This window comes from Phascolarctos cinereus, unplaced genomic scaffold, assembly GCF_003287225.1.
Source record: "Phascolarctos cinereus isolate Bilbo 61053 unplaced genomic scaffold, phaCin_HiC Scaffold_8;HRSCAF=390, whole genome shotgun sequence".
Lineage (NCBI taxonomy): Eukaryota > Metazoa > Chordata > Mammalia > Diprotodontia > Phascolarctidae > Phascolarctos > Phascolarctos cinereus.
In genome coordinates, this window is record NW_027556291.1 from 61,588,914 (window position 1) to 61,606,587 (window position 17,674).

Below are 17,674 nucleotides of genomic sequence, written 5' to 3' on the forward strand. Positions count from 1 at the left end.
ATCAGAAACTACAGGTGTTACAGAGAAGAATTAAATGGAAATTAGCACCTACTAAAAGTTCTCCCTCTTTAAAAACAGAGTACAATTACCTCTTCCATATCATGACTTTCCCCACTGCGCTTTTGAGATATTGAGGGTCGGCATAAGAAATTACTGTAAATGGGAATTTTAGGGGAGTTTTGCAGAAGCCTCAAATGACACATGAAGACCAGCAGATGACAGAAAAAGTTTAGAAACTCAGAAAATGTATAAAATATATGTATAATATAAACATATTTTATCTTATTTAAACATATATTTGTTATATTATTATATATTTAAACATATTTTATCATATATACCGTAAACACCGCTCCTAAAAGAAAAAAATCAGACTTCTTCTCTGTTATGAAGGGAGGGCCAAAAAATTCTATGCAGATTTTCCAGATCTTAGATCTTACTGTGCCCCTAACGCCCACAATGTGGAAAGGATAACTGTAATGGAATACAGCACAAAAAGATGTCAAAACTAAAGTTACGTATGGGTGGTGGTGGTGATAGAAATCCCCCTTCGGGCATAAATGTTTATATTTCTTATCAGTCCACTTGAACATTCCTCACTTTTCCCATCTGGGTATTTCTCTAACTTATTACCCAAGGATGGTATTCTATCCAGTGCTTCTTAAACTGTGGGTTATGACCCCATAGGATCACGAGTGGGAAAAGTTTAAGAAGCCTTGTTCTATACTGTTTTCCTCGGAGCAGAAGCTAAGCACAGAAGCAGGAAGTCACAAAAGAATCCAGTAACACACTCAATGATATTGGCATGAGCATAATACTGTGCTGAAGAGCTCATTTCTTTTCTCCACCAGAAAAACATTAAGGTTTTCAAAAAGAGAGACAATGTTGGCATCCATCATTTTGATGGCATCCATACATTCTATCAGCTGCCTGAGCCTATCAGAGGGAATGTTAGATAAGGTGAAAACGAGGGCACACTGGAGAGGCTACTGAACTGGAGCACCATTATAGACCAGCAACTCAATAGGAGGAATAAGAAATTTAGAGAACTCATAAAGCAAGGAGCATGATATATGTAATATATGTAACATTCAACTGGAGGAATTGAGCTCACTGAATTCACTCCCTGAATTCATCACTCATTAAACATTTACTAAGCAGTGTGCCCCAAAGCATTTTGTAGCTACAAACAAAGATAAGACATAGTCCTTGCTCACCGGCTTTCAATCTAGGTAGGGAGGGGAAGACAGAGACGGGTTGCATTTGAGCTGTGTCTTGGAAGGAAGAGCTAGATGGGGAGGATATTTCAAGCAGAAGGGATGGCAAGTGGTCCAAACCATTTGAATGAAGGAGAATAATGGGAGATTAGGATAAGAATATGGAATAAGAGGTTGGGACCTTGAATACCAACCTAAGAAGTTTCGATTTTATTTGAGCTACTGATTTTTTTTTTTTAGCAGAGTAAAGTAAGAAGGGTCATATGTTCAGAGCTGTACTTTAGAAAGAGCAGTCCGGAAAGAAATTCCATACATTAAACATCGCCTGTCCTATCTTGTGTGTGTGCTGCGCACCTCCCCAGTGTACCCTAGGGGGCTGCCCACTTCCTTACCTACCTCTCAAGGACTCCTGGGTTCCACTCTACAGCTTGTTTCTCTTTAAAATGACTTATGTGATGATAAAATGCTTAAATGTCTTCTTTTATTATGTAACATTAAAGCTGACAGTAATTCTGATTTTGTAAGCATGTGCATTCAATTAAACACGAAAATACTCCAAGTTTTTGGAACATTTTCCAGTTGGTATCAACTTAGATTCCACTTAACATTTTGTAAACTGTGTAAACCAGGGGTGGGGAACCTGTGGAACCCCTTCATAAAAGGATTTGTTTTGTAAAACTTGGACTCAGTCAAAAGGCCATACCCAAGGACCTAGAAGGCCACTGTGCTCTAAGGCTGCAGGTTCCCCGCCCCTGGTATAGACAACTGCCTTTTTAGACAGTAGATAACCAATGTGCTTGATAAGGTCATTAAGAAAGTATCTGTAATATCTCCAATTATTATAATACCATCTCTCTTTTGGGGGACATTGCCTTTTTAGGCAGTAGATAACCAATGTGCTTGATAAGGTCATTAAGTATCTGTAATATCTCCAATTATTATAATACTATCTCTCTTTTGGGGGACATTGCCTTTTTAGGCAGTAGATAACCAATGTGCTTGATAAGGTTATCAAGAAAGTATCTGTAATATCTCCAATTATTATAATACTATCTCTCTTATATGAGAATATCTTTCTAGGAACTCTGTGGCCTCAAACTGAGAATATCATCTTTCCCAGGAGCCTTTCTGTACAGAATCACATATTCGGAGCTGGAAGGAACCTTAGATGTCCAACCCGTTCATTTTACTGATAAGGAAATTGAGGTTCTATTGCAAACACAGAATAGGGAGGCAAAATTGTGTTGTAGATAGAGCCCTGGAACTGAAATTATGAAAACTTGAGTTCAGATCCTGCCTAAGATACTTTCTAGCTGTGTGACCCCCAGACAAATGACTTAACTTCTCAGCCTTAGTTTCTTTATCTGTAAAATGGGATAATAGCACTTAACCTTACAAGGTCATTAAAATGTGATATGTTAGTTATTCTCATTAATATTATTAATATAATATCACACAGTCTTAGTAATCTGTCCAAAGCAGACTCACTTTTAGCCCTGACCTTTAAAGTATCCACTTCTTGTTTGAGAAATGTTTCTAGGGGCAGCTAGGTGGCACAGTGGATAGAGCTTCCATCCTTGGAGTCAGGAGGACCTGAATTCAAATGTGGCCTCAGACACTTGATGCTTACTAGCTGTGTGACCCTGGGCAAGTCACTTAACCCCAACTGCCTCCCCAAAAAGCAAAAAAAAAAAAAAAGAAAGAGAGAGAGAGAGAGAGAAATGTTTCTAGCTCTCAGTTCATTCATGGACCCAAGACAGCCTATGTTATAAACTCAAGGAGTGGCTAGAGAAGGAAGTGGTCATTACAAAGAGTCAGCATGGCTTCATTAACAACAGGTCATACCAGGGGCAGCTAGGTGGCGCAGTGGATAGAGCACCGGCCCCTGAGGTCAGGAGGACCTGAGTTCAAATCTGACAGCAAACCAAACATTAGACACCTACTAGCTGTGTGACCCTGGGCAAGTCAGTTAACCCCAACTACAAAAAAAAAAAAAAAAAAAAGAACAGGTCATGCCAGACCAGATAAGTTTTTTCTTTTTGACAGTTACTAAACCGGTAGATCAAGGGAATGATATTTATCAAATGGTTTGCTAAAATCTAGATAAAGTAAATCAAACTATTCTTGTGGGAAAATGCAAAGATGTGGCCTAGAGAATACAATTAACTGGATTCAGAATCGGTTAAATGGCTGGATTCAAGAGTAATTAATGGTTCAATGTCCACTTGGAAAGAAGTTTCCAGTAGAGTATCCCAGGGATGGACACTGAACCTAAGAAGATCCTCGTGTCTAATACAGCTCCTCCCACGTTGCAAATGTTCAAGAAATGCTTGTTGATTGCAAATTAAATGTATCTGAGATAAGTGTAAAATTTTATAAGGGTTAAAAAAGACCAAGTATGATAGACTTAACTCTTCTCAGTAATGCAAGGATCTAAGAGAACTCCAAAAGACTCATGATGGAAAAAGCTATCTATATCCAGAGAAAGAACTATGGAGTCTGAATGCAGATGGAAGCATACTATTTGCTCTCCTTTTTTTGCTGTTGCTTGGTTTTGTTTCTTCTTTCTCATGGTTCCTCCCATTGGTTCTAATTCTTCTTTACATCATGACTAATGGGAAAATATGCTTAATATGAACATATAAGTAGAGCCTATATCAGATTGCACACCGTCTTGGGGAGGGGGGGGAAAGAAGGAGGGGGAAAAAATCTGAAACTCAAAATCTTATGGAAGCGAAGAGTGAAAACTAAAAAAATAACAAATAAATTGTTTAATAAAAAAAAAAGATCAAGTACAGGAGAGTGGAAGCACAGTTAGACAAAAATTTGTCTGAAAAAGGATGGGAGGGGGCAGCAGTTCTTCATGGACTGCAAGTTCATTATGAGTTTAATGCTGATACAGCCCAAAAAATGAATCTTGGGCCATACCAACAGACATAGCTGGAATCAGATGGTGAAAGGCTTTAGAAACCCCAAAAAGATGTTTGTGTTTTATCCAAGAGGGAGCCCTGGGAGTGACATGGTCTGGCCTATGCATAAGAAACAGAAATTTTAGAGGCAGCTAGGTGATACAATGAGTAACAATACCAAACCTGGAATCAGGAAAACATGAGTTCAGATGTCACTGCAGACACTAGCTGTGTGACCTTGGGCAAGTTATAATCCCTCTCAGCCTCAGATTCCTCATCTGCAAAATGGGGATAATAACAGCACCAACCTCTCAGGGTTGTTGTAAGATCAAATGAGATAATATTTATAAAGTACTTTGCAAACCTTAAAGCATTATATACATGCTAGCTATTTTTTTTAACACATATATGGAGATTGACTGGAGAGAGGAGATGGGAAGCTGGAAAACTAATTAGGAGATTTATAACAGTCCAAGTAAAAGGCAACGAGGGGCTTAACCAGGGTGATAGCTATGTGAGTGAAGAGAAGGGGACAGATGTGAGATACATTGTGTTGAAATAACAAGACTTGACAATTGATTAGATGTGTGGGGTCATAGGAAAAAGTAGAAGCTATCTCTGAGGTTTTGAACCGAGTGACCAGAAAAATAACAGAAATAGGCAATTTAGGAAAAAGAGTCAAATGAATGAGTTGTCCAAACTACTTGTCCAAACAAGTTGAGTTGCCAATGGGACACCCAGTTGAAGATATCCCAGAGGCAGTTGGTGATGGGGAAATGGAGTTCAGGAGAGAGACTGGGACTGGATATAAATATCTAGGTGTTGTCTGCATAGAAGTGACAGTTAAATCAGAGGGAACCAATGAGGTCACTGCGAATAGAAAAGAGGGTCTCCAATTGGGATACATACACCCATGCATAAGAGGTGAGAAAAGGAGAATAAGCAAGTGAAGGAGATTGAGAATGAGTAGCTAGCAAACTAGGAGGAAGACTCAGGTGTGTGTCCAAACCCTCCCCCCCCAGCCCCTTTAGAAACAGTCTGGGAATCCTGTTAACAGTTTTATAGTATCCCATATGATAATGGCTCATTATTGGTGGCAGCCAATGTCAAAAAGGAAAAGGGGGCATTTCACCACATGCTGAATTCCATCACTGGAATTTCCCAGGAAAGTTGCAACTAACCAGAAAGGCAATGGGGAGATTCTCTCTCTCTCTCTCTCTCTTTTTTTTTTTTTTTTGCTTTTTGGGGAGGCAATTGGGGTTAAGGTCACATAGCTAGTAAGCGTCAAGTGTCTGAGGCCACATTTGAACTCAGGTCCTCCTGACTCCAAGGATGGAAGCTCTATCCACTGTGCCACCTAGCTGCCCCGGGGAAATTCTTAAGGGACATGCATACATGGGTAGCTGCATATTTCTAAGGATAACCTATGCACAAAATATTTTACAAAAGATAGCTTCTAAAGAAAGGTATGATTGAGAAAAGAGGTGGTTTGGTGATGGTTTGAGAGAGACAGATGATGAATGAACGAAAAAACCATTTATGAAGCACTTACTATGTGCCAGGTCCTGCACTGGTACGCACAAAATATAAAAAAAAGGCAGCTCTTCAACTTGCTGGGTAGATCTTCTATGGAGAGCTGTGGCAGAACATGGAGAAGGATCAGACAGGATAAGGTGTTGATGGGTTGCAATTTACACCAATGGAGGCAATACAGATAATCACAGAAGCCTCAACTAGATTAAAGCCTTCAAAACTCCCTCTCTAGCATCCTGAGATCACTTGTCCCACTTATCAGCCAAGTGAGAAATAGGAAATTTGTGGGACCACTCACAAAATCTTCTACCTCACCAACACTTTGGGGGAAAAAAATGTGATGCTATGAAAAACTACAAGCAGGGGGCAGTGGCGCAGTGGATAGAGCAGCCACCCTAGAGTCAGGAGGACCTGAGTTCAAACTTGACCTCAGATATGTACTAGCCGTGTGACCCTGGGCAAGTCACTTAACCCTAATTGCCTCCAAAAAATTAAATTTAATTTAATTTAAAAAACCACAAGCATGCTTCATGTTCATGTCCCACCCCAACTTTCTTTTTTATTCTTTGTCACAAAGAACGACTCTGTGAGTAGGGGAGGAGCTGGGATATATCTGAAATGAAGCTGATGCAAAAATATGAAGGATCAATTAATTTTTTAAAAAGTATCAGTTCAAAAAAGACTGAAAAATCATCACCGTTAAGGCCAGGGTCTTTGTTCAAATCACTATAATAGTACTGGGTACAGTCATTACTCACTACAAAATGAAAGTTGGTTTAAGATTGGATCCCATCCAAGGGGGTTTTAATTACTTACACAGGAAAGGCAGTCCTATAACACAGAACTCTAGGGCAGATTTATAGGTGAGGCTCTAGCAGAATTGACTCTAAATGATATGAAAATGCAAAATACATGCTTGCCAAATGAAATAAGAATAATTCTAACAAACTTGACCTTCCAATACAACTCTCATAGTGGCCAATTATACCTGAACAAAAAGTTTTACCTTGTCAGAGATGCCTGCAGAGCTTTTATTTTTGTGGATTTCAATAGAAACAAAATAGGATTATCTACCCAAAATGGGGGGAGGAGGAATTTAAGCTCAGTTTTAGAGGCTCCCCTGAGCTCTGGCTAAATAGCACCCACAGAGATCTGATGTTAACTTATATTGGTTGGTATAATAGAGAAACCAGTCATGGCTATATCTGAAATTAAACTGGTTTAACCACGAGAACTTTTTTTTTCTTAAGGAAGATTAAGGATCTTTTAATGTACATAATTTAAGATTTTTTAAAAAAATTAATTTATTTTTAATTTTCAATATTCACTTCCATAAGCTTTTTTTAAAGCTTAATTTATTTTGATTTATCAACAATCACTTCCATAAGTTTGAGTTTTAAATTCCCCCCCCTCCCGCCTCCCTCCCCAAGACAGCGTGCCATCTGATATAGGCTCTACATATACATTCCTATTAAACATATTTTCACATCAGTCCATGTAACAACTTTAAAAAAATTCTTTGGTTTTTTTCTTTGTTTTTTTTGGGGGGAGGGCAGCATGTAACTTCAAGAAAAACAAGATGCCACATTGCCTTGAACCATTTATTTTAAATGGATTGTAATGTTCTGTCTTTTCAACCAGACTCCGTACATTTTTACTATGTCCTGTCCTCAAGCATACTGGTACTCTTTTTTTTTTTTTGCTTTTAGGCAATTGGGGTTAAGTGACTTGCCCAGGGTCACACAGCTAGTACGTGTCAAGTGTTTGGTCTGAGGCCGGATTTGAACTCAGGGTCCTCCTGACTTCAGGGCTGGTGCTCTATCCACTGTGCCACTTAGCTGCCCCCCAGCATACTGGTACTCTTAATTGAAGCCATTTACTAACTCTCTATCAAAATAATCAGTTTACACCTGAAAACATATATGTACTTTTGACAATTAAAAGAGAACTAAAAAAAAGCATCACTTCAAAATTACAAAAAAGAATGAAACTAAGTAGCAGTCACAAGATAAAAATCACTGGACGTGACTAATCATCCTCAAGGTAGCTTTAGCCTTCAAAAGGACATTTGCTATCCTGCTAAAGAAGTGGCCCCGAGAGGAGAGCAGTACCCAGGTCCTTAATTCTAATACTTTCTTCCCTTTTAATTATTTTCTATTTATCTTGTATATAGATTGCTTTGCTTGTATTTGTTTCTGTTATCTCCACTAGATTGAAAGATTCTGGAGGGCAGGGCCAGTCTTTTTCCTCTTTTCTCTTTTTGTATCCCCAGCTTAAAAATGTCGCTTGATTGACTGATGCCCCTAATACTATTCAGATACTTAATACTGGAGCTGTGTGGCCCTAGGCAACTCACTTAATCCCTAAGTGTCCCGGTCTTGGTAGGAAGTTCTTAACCATTTTTATGCCCTAGGGTGAGGGGGAGGGACCTCTTCTCAGAATCTTTTTAAATGTGTAAAATAGAATGGGCAGGGTTACAAAAAACAAAACAAAACAAAAACTAATTATACTGTTATAAGGTTATGAAAGTTCTTAAAATACATTCAGAAAGAAGTTTATGGACCGAAAGTTAAGAACCCCAGTAGTATGGAGAGCCAAAGCCTGGTCGGGAGTGAGAGTTGGTTAGTTTTGTTTTTTAACTATGTTGCTTTACTATGATTTCCTTTCCTCCCTAGGTCTCAGGGTTCCCTGATAACTGGTAGGAACAGCTCCCTACAAAATCTGTCATTCAACTCCCTGTGGGAGGCAATGTGGTACAGAGGAAAGAGGGCCAGATATGGTATGAGGGTCAAGGTCTGCTGCGAGACTATCTGGAGTTCTTGGCAAAACCCTAACACTCATTATTAAAGGAACGGGGAGGTCACTGACCTCTCGGGGAAGTCCATTTGGCTTAGTCAAGGATGAGTCTCACCAGACTAACTTTACTTCCATTTTGGACATGACTAAGAAACTGCTCCAAGAATGCAGTTGATAGGAGTGTACCTGGACTGTATTTATTTGGAAAAAGAGCTAGATGATTAAAAAACAAAACAAAACAATTTAGATGGATTCAGAACTGGGTGAATGGCCAGACTCCAACAGCAGTGGGGATTAATGGTTTCAATGCTCACTTGGAAATAGGTCTATGGTAGAATGCCCCAGGAATCTGTGGTTGGCCCTGAGTTGTTTAACATTATTACCAAATGACTTGTATAAAGGCCTCCACAGCATCCTTATCAAATTTGCAGAGACCACAAAGCTGGAGGGATAGCTAACACACACACACACACACACACACACACACACACACACACACACACACACACACGACAAACTCAACGAGACTTTGAGAGCAATGAGCCAAACTAAGATGGAATTTGATAGTGATAAATGCTTGGGTTAAAAAAATAAATAAATAAACTTCAGGGGCAGCTAGGTTGTGCAGTGGATAGAGCTGCCGGTCCTAGAGTCAGGAGGTCCTGCGTTCAAATCCGTCCTCAGACAATTGACACTTACTAGCTGTGTGACCCTGGGCAAGTCATTTAACCTCAACTGCCTACCCCCCCCCAAAAAAAAGCCAAAAAAAAATCAACTTCACAAATACAAGATGCGGAAAGCTTAACTAGACAGCAGTTTGTCTGGAAATAAAAAATAAAACCTCTAGGGGGTTCAAATGGACTGTATATTCAATATGACTCAACAGTGTGATATAGCAGCCAAGACCAGCTCACATCTGGAATATTTTGGGGTCAGTTCTGGGTGCTGCCGTTAAGAAGGGCATAGATAAGCTGGATAGTGTCCAGAGGAGAGCAATGAGTCTAATGAGGATTGGCTGAAGGAACTGGGGATGTTTAGTGTGCAGAAGAAAAGGCAATGACAGCTATCTTCAAGGATTTGAGAAAATGTCACCTGGAAGATGGATTACCTTTGTTTCTGGCCCCAGAGGGGCAGAACTAGGAACCATGAGTGGAATGGGGAATAGGAGGGAGTTGCAAAGAGGCTAATTTAGGCTTGATCCAAGGAAAAACTTCCTAAGCTTTAAAAACTATGCCAAAATGGAATGTACTGCTTTGTCACACTGTAGGTTTTCCCTCATTGGACATATTCAGGCCAAGGCTGGATTGACCACCTGTCAGGGGAATGTTGCAAGAGCTGAGCTTCTTATCCCTTTTTTGTGCATGGACCCTTCTGGCAGGATGGTTAAACATATGGAACCCTTCTCAGAATAATGTTTTCAAATGCATAAAATAAAAAGACAGAGGATTACAAAGGAAACCAATTATATCAAAATAAAGATGTGATTGTCTTCCAGATCCAAGTTCATGGGCCCCAGATTAAGGACCCAAGTTGTTAAGAAGAGGTATTAAAAAATAAATAAAAACACAATAGAACATAAATGTGTGATTTTTAAAGTCAATCTGTGGCCTGCAAGACCCCCATTTCTATTTGAATTTGACCCCACTGGAGTAGAGGTCCTTTTTCAGGTGTGACATGGATTGGACTAGGCCACCGACTGTTTTCCTAACAGAAATTCTGGGATTCTATGTTCTTACTCTGAATCCCTGCTCCACTCTACCACTTACTAACTTGCACAAGATACTTAACCACTCTTGGGGGCCAGGTTCCTCCTCTGTAAAATGGGGGGGGGGGCCTTAGACTAGATGACCTCTAAAGTCCCTCAGAGCTAGCTCTAAAGCTATGATCTCCTGATTGTATTTTTTGCCTATGCCTTAGAGGGGATACTTTTTGATCAGATATGGGTTGGAATAAATAGCTCATTATGTTTTTTCCGGGACTGAGATTCTATGAGCCATTATTTTTTTATGGCCTACCTACTAATATCCAGTGGAGTATTAAAAATTCATGCTTTACTTTAACTATAATAAGAGTATTTTAAAATAAATTTAATGACATGAAAGTATCACTAATGCTTCTAGTATCAAAAATGCCTTTTAATCTAATTAAAACTCAGAAAATAGAACATCTATTTTTTCATGTTTTTTCGTAGCACCAGCACATTAACTTTTCAAAATAAGAAATATAAAGAGCCATCTTAAAGAGATTTCTTTTTAAAAGGCAGGTAAAGTGAACAGTAATTATCTACCTCTGAAATGTATGAAGGAAAACCATTTTTTACTACTGCATTAATGAAAAAAAAAAGGTAGTTTGGTTCTAATTGGTTCTTGGTTCAAAATTTCTTGAAAAACATCCATTGCATACCCTGTCACAATTTACTACTTCAATTACTGACAGTACAGAAATAGACTTTTTTTAACCCATTTATAAGTGAGAGTATACTGTTATGCTTCAAATTGCTGATGAAAAAACCTTGTTAACCGAAGCTCTAGTTTTTACTGAAATAATTTAAATTCAGAAAATGAAACTAAAACAAACCAAAAAAACCCTACTTCATAGCACAATATTTCTGCCTTTATTTATTGTCACAGACTAATCAATATTCTATTTTAAAAGTATAACAGGCATACTCTTTTAGTACAGAAGAGCATACATAGATAGCTATGAAAACACTCTGAGGTCTGGGCTTGTTAAAATAAAGAACGCTTATCTGAGATATTATTAAATTACTATTGATATTAAAGACCACAAAACATATGAACAATATTGTTCCAAGGCAAACCCTCCCAGATAATCAGGAGCATTGATATAGAGGTCAAATTATTTTAGAGATCATTTGGTCCAATCCTCTTATTTGACATGAGGAAAAGAATGCAGTTAGCTCAAGGTCACCAGTAGTAAGTAGGAGAGGTGGAATTTGAATCCAGGTCTTTTAGATCCCAATCAATAATGTAGGTGTATAGAGCTGAAAAGCCAACATTCCTGGAACCCAAACTAAGCCAGGTGCTATAAGCCAACTAAAATCAAGGGGTAAAATTCTTCAAGGAATTTCAATTTTAACTGATCTGCTTATTCCCTCCCCAATGAAGATTGCAACCCCTCTATGCCTTAGTAGTGGGGTCTTTGAGAATCGCTACTAACAAAAAAAAGTCATCACCCTGAAGTCAATCTGGTGATAAGTAAGCTTTTCCAAATTTTGCTAGGTTGGTGCTTGGGTGACAGATGTATTACTGGCACCTCAGCTTAGGTGTGGACCAATCTCTTCCCCCTCCCCCCATGAAGTCCCATTTTACATGAGGTCACCAGCTAGTTGTTAGTAGAACCAAGACTAGAACTTGGGTCTCTAGACTTGCAGGCCAATGTTAACTTTTCTATGAGTTTTCCCATTTCCTCCTAAATTCTTTCTAACACTGCCCTGAGAATCTCCACCCCCCTCCACGAAACCACCATTCATAATCAATTAAGTTTTATTACATATTAAAGGAGTTCAGATCAACAGGATTTATTCAAGGCTTATATGTCACAACATCTACGAGGTTCTTAGGTTTCAAATTATTTCTCTAATCAGGACAAATAATGGTCCAAATATAGTTTATTATCTGATGGTTTAATAACATTCACAGTTCCATCACATCAACTGTTAACTATAGCATGGGTGCTGTCTCTCAAAACTTAGTCTAAAACATAAGCCTCCTTAGCCAACCCCCCCCACCAAAAAAAGGTCTCACTGTTTCCTTTATTTAAAGTCTCTCTTACCATGCTAATGATAAAGTACTAGTAATTTTACTTATAATTCTGGTCCTCAGCTTGTAGCAGAACTTGTATATAGATATAGGTAGATAGATAGATAGATGATAGATAGATCTAGGAACTTAAGTTTTCTTTCCTGAAGCAACATAGAGGGAAAAAAATGACGATATGTTCTCTCCCATCTGGTGCCTTTTTCCAGGCCCTGGAGAATGCTACTTCCTCCTCTCTGCCTCTCAAAAGCCTCTCTCCATCCTTCAAGATTCAACTCTTCTCACAGGGTTTTTTTGACTCCCCCCCCCCATACACACATAAATTAAGCTTTCAACTGACTCAAATTTCCCCATTATATTTGATGGGGATTCCTTCTTTGCATCCACCACCCTGTACTTTGTATTATTCATACTCTATCTTTATATTATACATACTGTATCTACCTTCTCCCCTATTAGAAAGCAGGATCTCTGAGGGAAAAGGTTGTTTCATTTTTCATTTTTTGGTGATCTTATTAGCACCTAGCATTCTCCATGCACATGGGAGATTTATTTATTTATTGAAGAAAATTACTAGATTATTTTTTTATTTATTGAAGAAAATTACTAGATTATTTTTAACTAGGCGATAAAAACAAATTCCAAGAATATAAATTGCCTCTGAAGGCGATGGTAACAATGACATTTCTATGACTCTAAGATTTGTAACTTTTCCTCATGACCACCCTCCAAGAGGAGTGATACAAGTTTATCAGTCCCATCTTACTGTGGGGAAAACTGAGTCTAAAGGATGAAAGTAGTTTACATGCCATGACCACACTGCTAGTAAGCTAGTCAGTCTAGATTAAAACCCAATTATTTTGAATCCCAAGTTATGCCCTCTATTTGCTACCTCAAACTGCAGGAATGAATTGCAGATTTCGACACTGAAAGAACCTCAGAGGCTCATAGGATCGTAAGATGTAAGAGCCTGAGAGGACCTTAGATGTCATACAGACCAATCTGCTTCATTTTGCAGATGAGGAAACTGAGGCCAAGAAGTTAGGTGATGTGCCCAAGATCACAGAGATAGCTTTGAACCCAGCTTCTCTGACTTTAAATACAGAGCTCTTTGCATAGACAGCACACTACTTATCATAAAAAGTCAGATCTAGCTTAAGGATATTAACATTTCCTTGGAGTCAGGCAAATAGTCATGGTTTTCCTAGGGTGGCTTTAAAAAAAATGTGTGGAAAGAGGAAGTATATAAAGCAGAATGAGGATGGCATTGTATCAAAGGGAATAATCAAACTAAACTTTTACTTGGTTCCAGCCCTTTCTAGTCCTTGGTAAGGTGGGCTAAGGCACTGGTTCTGGCGTCAGAAGACCTGGGTTCAAATCCTACTTCTGACAGATTACTCACTGTCTCTGTGACCTTGGGGAGGCCTCCTCCCCATTCGCCTCAGTTTCCTTTCCTATTATAGGAAAGAGTTTGGACTAGATGGCCTCCGAGGTCTCTTTCAGCTCTAGAGGACCTGAGTTCATAGATCTGGAGCGGAAAAAGACCTGAGGTCATCCAGTCGAACCTCTTGATTTTACAGAGGAGGAAACTGAGGCCCAGGGAAGGGAAGAGATTTGCCCAGAAAATGACATAATATATAACCTTGGGCAAGTCACTTCCACCTTTTCATCTCCCTAGGATTCAGTCCTCTCCCCCCCCCCCAACCAAGATGGGAGAGCTATACTGGATGGCATCATTTTAATCTCAGCTCTAGAGCTCGGCTCCTAAGGGTGACCTTGGGTCTGCCACTTGCCCACCCTGGAGGCCTCAGTTTCCTCCCTCGTAAAAGGACCAGTCCGCCTCGGAACCAGGCCTCTCAGGCCCGGAGCCCACGCGGCGGCCCTCTGAAGCCTGTGGGTGCCAGGCTAAGGTTGGGCAGGTGCCAGCCCCGCGACGATGACCCGCACCCATCGGGGCCGGGGGCCCTGGGCACCGCCGCCATCGCCCTATCCGCTGCCAGGGCAGGGTTGGGCGGCGATGGCAGCGGGGGGCCCCGGGTCGGTCCCTCCCCGGGAAGCCGAGGCGCGGCTAAAGAGGGGATGATGCTGCGGCGGCGGAGGGGGAGGGGGAGGCCGAGGAAGAGCCAGACGGAGAGGGAGGGCGAGGGCCGGTCAGCAGCCTCGTGCCCGGCGCCCGGTGCCCGGCTCCCGGCGCCCGGCCCCTCGCTGCCCCGGCTCCTGGCCGCGCCGCTCGCCCGGGGATGAGGTGGGCCGGCTGAGGATGCCGAGCCGGAGCCGGAGCCGGAGCCGCATCGCTAAGCACTACTCACCCAAGGCGCTCCCGCAGCGTTCTCCTAGCCGGCCAGCCGCTCTCGCGAAGCTTTAACAGGGAGCCGCGTGCCCGCCACCGGAAAGGGGAGGAGGGGGCCGCAGAGGGGGGCCAGAAGAAAGCCGCCGAGGCGCGCGCTCCCGCTGCGACCCGCCGCCCTGCTGGGGAGGGGGAGGAGGGGGAGAGGGGGTGGGGCCGGGCGGCAGCCAGAAACACTGGCCTGGAGGGCCGGGCCGGCCCGTTCGGGCGGGGCGAGGCGGGGCGGGGCGGGGCGGGGAACGGAGAGAACCAGCCTGCCAGCCAGCCGGCGAGCGCGCGAGCGCGCGGCCGCCCAGGCCGGGATAGGGGGGTGGAAGGGGGGGACCTAGCCGGCGGCGCGCGCCAGGGCCACAGCCACCCGCTCGTGGGCCCGCCCCTTCTCCCTCCCCCCCGCCCGCTGGAAAATTCACGCGAAGGGGCGGTCCCCAGCTGGGTTCTGGCAGGGGGGAGCAAGTCAGTTAACGGCTCCTGGGAGTGATTTCATCGCGTCTCACAGTTCCCGTCCCCGGGCTCGGACTAGCCATGCCTCAGCCTAGGCCATTTGCATGACTAGCGAAAAAGTACGCGCTGCCCTCTCCCGAGCTCGGCCGCATCACGTTGTGTCCATTACAGCCCCTGTACTTCGTGGTCCTCAGCCCCAGCTTCGGCCGCATCCTTTTCATCCTCGGCCGCATCCTTTTCATCCTCATCCTCATCCTTTTCATCTCCATCCCCATCCTCATCCCCATGCCCATCCCCTCAGCCACATCGGCCTTATCCTCAGGAAGTATCCATCACACCGCCTTCAGTTTCGTCCCATGTCAGTTACAAGAAGCTAGGCGAAGGGGGGGATCGGGGCCAGGAGGGAGGAAGGGAGGAAGGAAACCAAGGCCGAGCCTGCCATGAGTGTCCCACCTTGTTTGTCATCGTCATCCTCCGGGGGTTGTTGACAAGAAGGGAAAGCCGAGAGATAGCCCAGGCACATTTCCCTAGCACCGGACTTTGCTCGAGAACCAATAAAAGTTCTACCGGAAATGTGAAGGCTGTGCAGAAGCTGTCAGGGGTAAAATCAAGAAAAAGGTGGTCAGCTGCATTTGTTTGTAGTTCTAAAATAGCATTGATAAGTCTCTGGTCAGCTCTTTGGAAGCACCTTGGGCCCACGTTTACCTTTAACGATATCTGTAGTATTTGTAGGATCTGAGGGGGCTTCATGCACAACATCCAGGGCCAGGAGTGCCCAAAGGAACACGGAGGCAGTAAATTCTAGATGCAAGCAACTGCATCCTTCAAGAATCACTTGCCAAGAAAACTACCGAGAACAAAACCAAAATGGTCTAACAATCTCAATAAAAAAAAACACTGCCCTTTCCTCTAGTCTCCTTCATAAAGTTATCAATCTGCCTTTCTCTAGTAATGGACAAAAAAGGGAAAATTTCCTCCATTCTGTGCTGCTGAAACTGCCTTAATTATTGTATTAGCATCAATCAAGCAACAAAACATTGTTTGAGCTCTCACTGTGTGCCAGGAAATGGCACATATTGGGGTTACGGACAAAAAGCGAAAACTGTCCCTAACTTCAAGGAGTTTACGTACTGAGGGGGTAAGAATAACACCACCACTTTTTGAGTTTGAAAGATCAAAAATTTCCTGAATTAAAATTGGGAAAAACAGAATGGGGGGGAGGTTACCTTGGAGTTGCACATTTATCTAGATCTAGATCTGTGTGTGTGGTGTGTGTATATATATGAATGCATAACACACACATGTCTATGTCTATATATTTATATCTCTATACAGTGTAAGCTATTAATGTTTTGGGACACCTTGTGTGTGTATATATGTACACATATATACATATACCACATACACACAGATATAGATATCAAAGTTTGTTAGTTCCTAATCTGAGGTTGGGGTATTCATTCATTTTCTTAAAAGTCCATACAAAGAAAATGAAGGAGTGATTCTCTTCCACGCTCACTATCCTACTTGCTTCACACCAAACTCTTCTTAGGCAAAAGACAATGGTAGATGGCAAACAATCCTGTTTGTCGAGGCACTAGGTAAAACAGTGATCAGCACAGCTACACAGGATGGATCCGTTGGGCTGACAGTGTGCACAAGAGTAAAGAGGCTTTGCAAACTGGGAGGGAGATGGAATCTCAACTCAACCAAGGAAAGAAGTCTACTCTTCTCTGGAGGTTCGGGCCCTGATGTGTTGGGATATTGTCTCCTTCCCACATAGCTGTGGCTCTGAGGGCCTCCAGTTGTATATTCAAAGACCAAAAAAAGAAAGAAAAAAAGAAAAATGGAGGCTATACAGGCTATTTCTATAAGTATGTTTAAGGAAGTCATACAACCATCTTTATTTTCCAGGCTTCTCCCAGAATCTTGGGGACTTCAAACAACAGACTTAATTGTCTTGTATTTTTTTATGAGATTTCCTTGTAATGTCAGAAACAGGTAATCATTTCTCAACAAGCATTGTTAGAGTGTCTAGAGTGTTGAAAGCAGTGTCATGGGTGCTATGGTTCTAATGAAAAAGAAAAGAATGCACAGCCCTCCTCCCACCCCTCACCCCTACTTCTAAGAGCTCACTGTTGAGGATATCAGACACAGGCATACAAATGCCCACCTGTTCAACTAAAAAACCTTGCAAAGTAGCAAAGTCACATACTCCCCCCCCAAAAAAAAAACAGCTCTAAATGACCTGGACATGAAAAGAGTACAAAAAAGATTAGCAAAGTAGATGGAGGCACTTGTATGCCCTGGGCCAGGTCTGAAAATTGCTACCTTTTGTCTAGGGGAGACTCTTGGGACGTCGCTATGACACATACAACTTCACAGATCACAAAAGAACCATCTGCATTCCAGGAAGAATGGTGTTTTTCTGAGAAGGAAAAAAAATTGCACAAGTTTGAAATTAAAAATATCTTCCTTGCTGTACCCCCTCCCCCATCTCTCCCACCCTAGACCCCCCCCCCAGTCTTGGTTCCTAGGCAACTGAAAACCTAGTGTTATTCTGACACAAGGTATTTGGGGGAAAAGAAATGAACTGTAGCATTTCCAGAAACTCCTTGTTTTCCCATGGGAAACTGCTCATTTATCAAATGC

General features: G+C 41.9%; 1 protein-coding gene across 6 annotated transcripts in view; it reads right to left on the reverse strand.

Moving 5' to 3' along the window:
• ACSL4 (acyl-CoA synthetase long chain family member 4) overlaps window positions 1-14,692 on the reverse strand; it is an 81,512-nt gene extending 66,820 nt beyond the window's left edge. For 2 of the 6 annotated variants that reach the window (XM_020967213.2, XM_020967211.2), the window contains exons 1-2: window positions 14,544-14,691; window positions 5,679-5,762 (exon numbers count right to left, since the gene is read on the reverse strand). The gene's annotated coding sequence lies outside the window, so the exon portion shown is untranslated. Of the gene's footprint in view, window positions 1-5,678; window positions 5,763-14,543 lie in introns of all 6 variants that reach the window. The other 4 variants (XM_020967214.2, XM_020967212.2, XM_020967209.2 and 1 more) reach the window with 3 other exon arrangements.
• Between the last annotated feature and the right edge of the window lie 2,982 nt (window positions 14,693-17,674).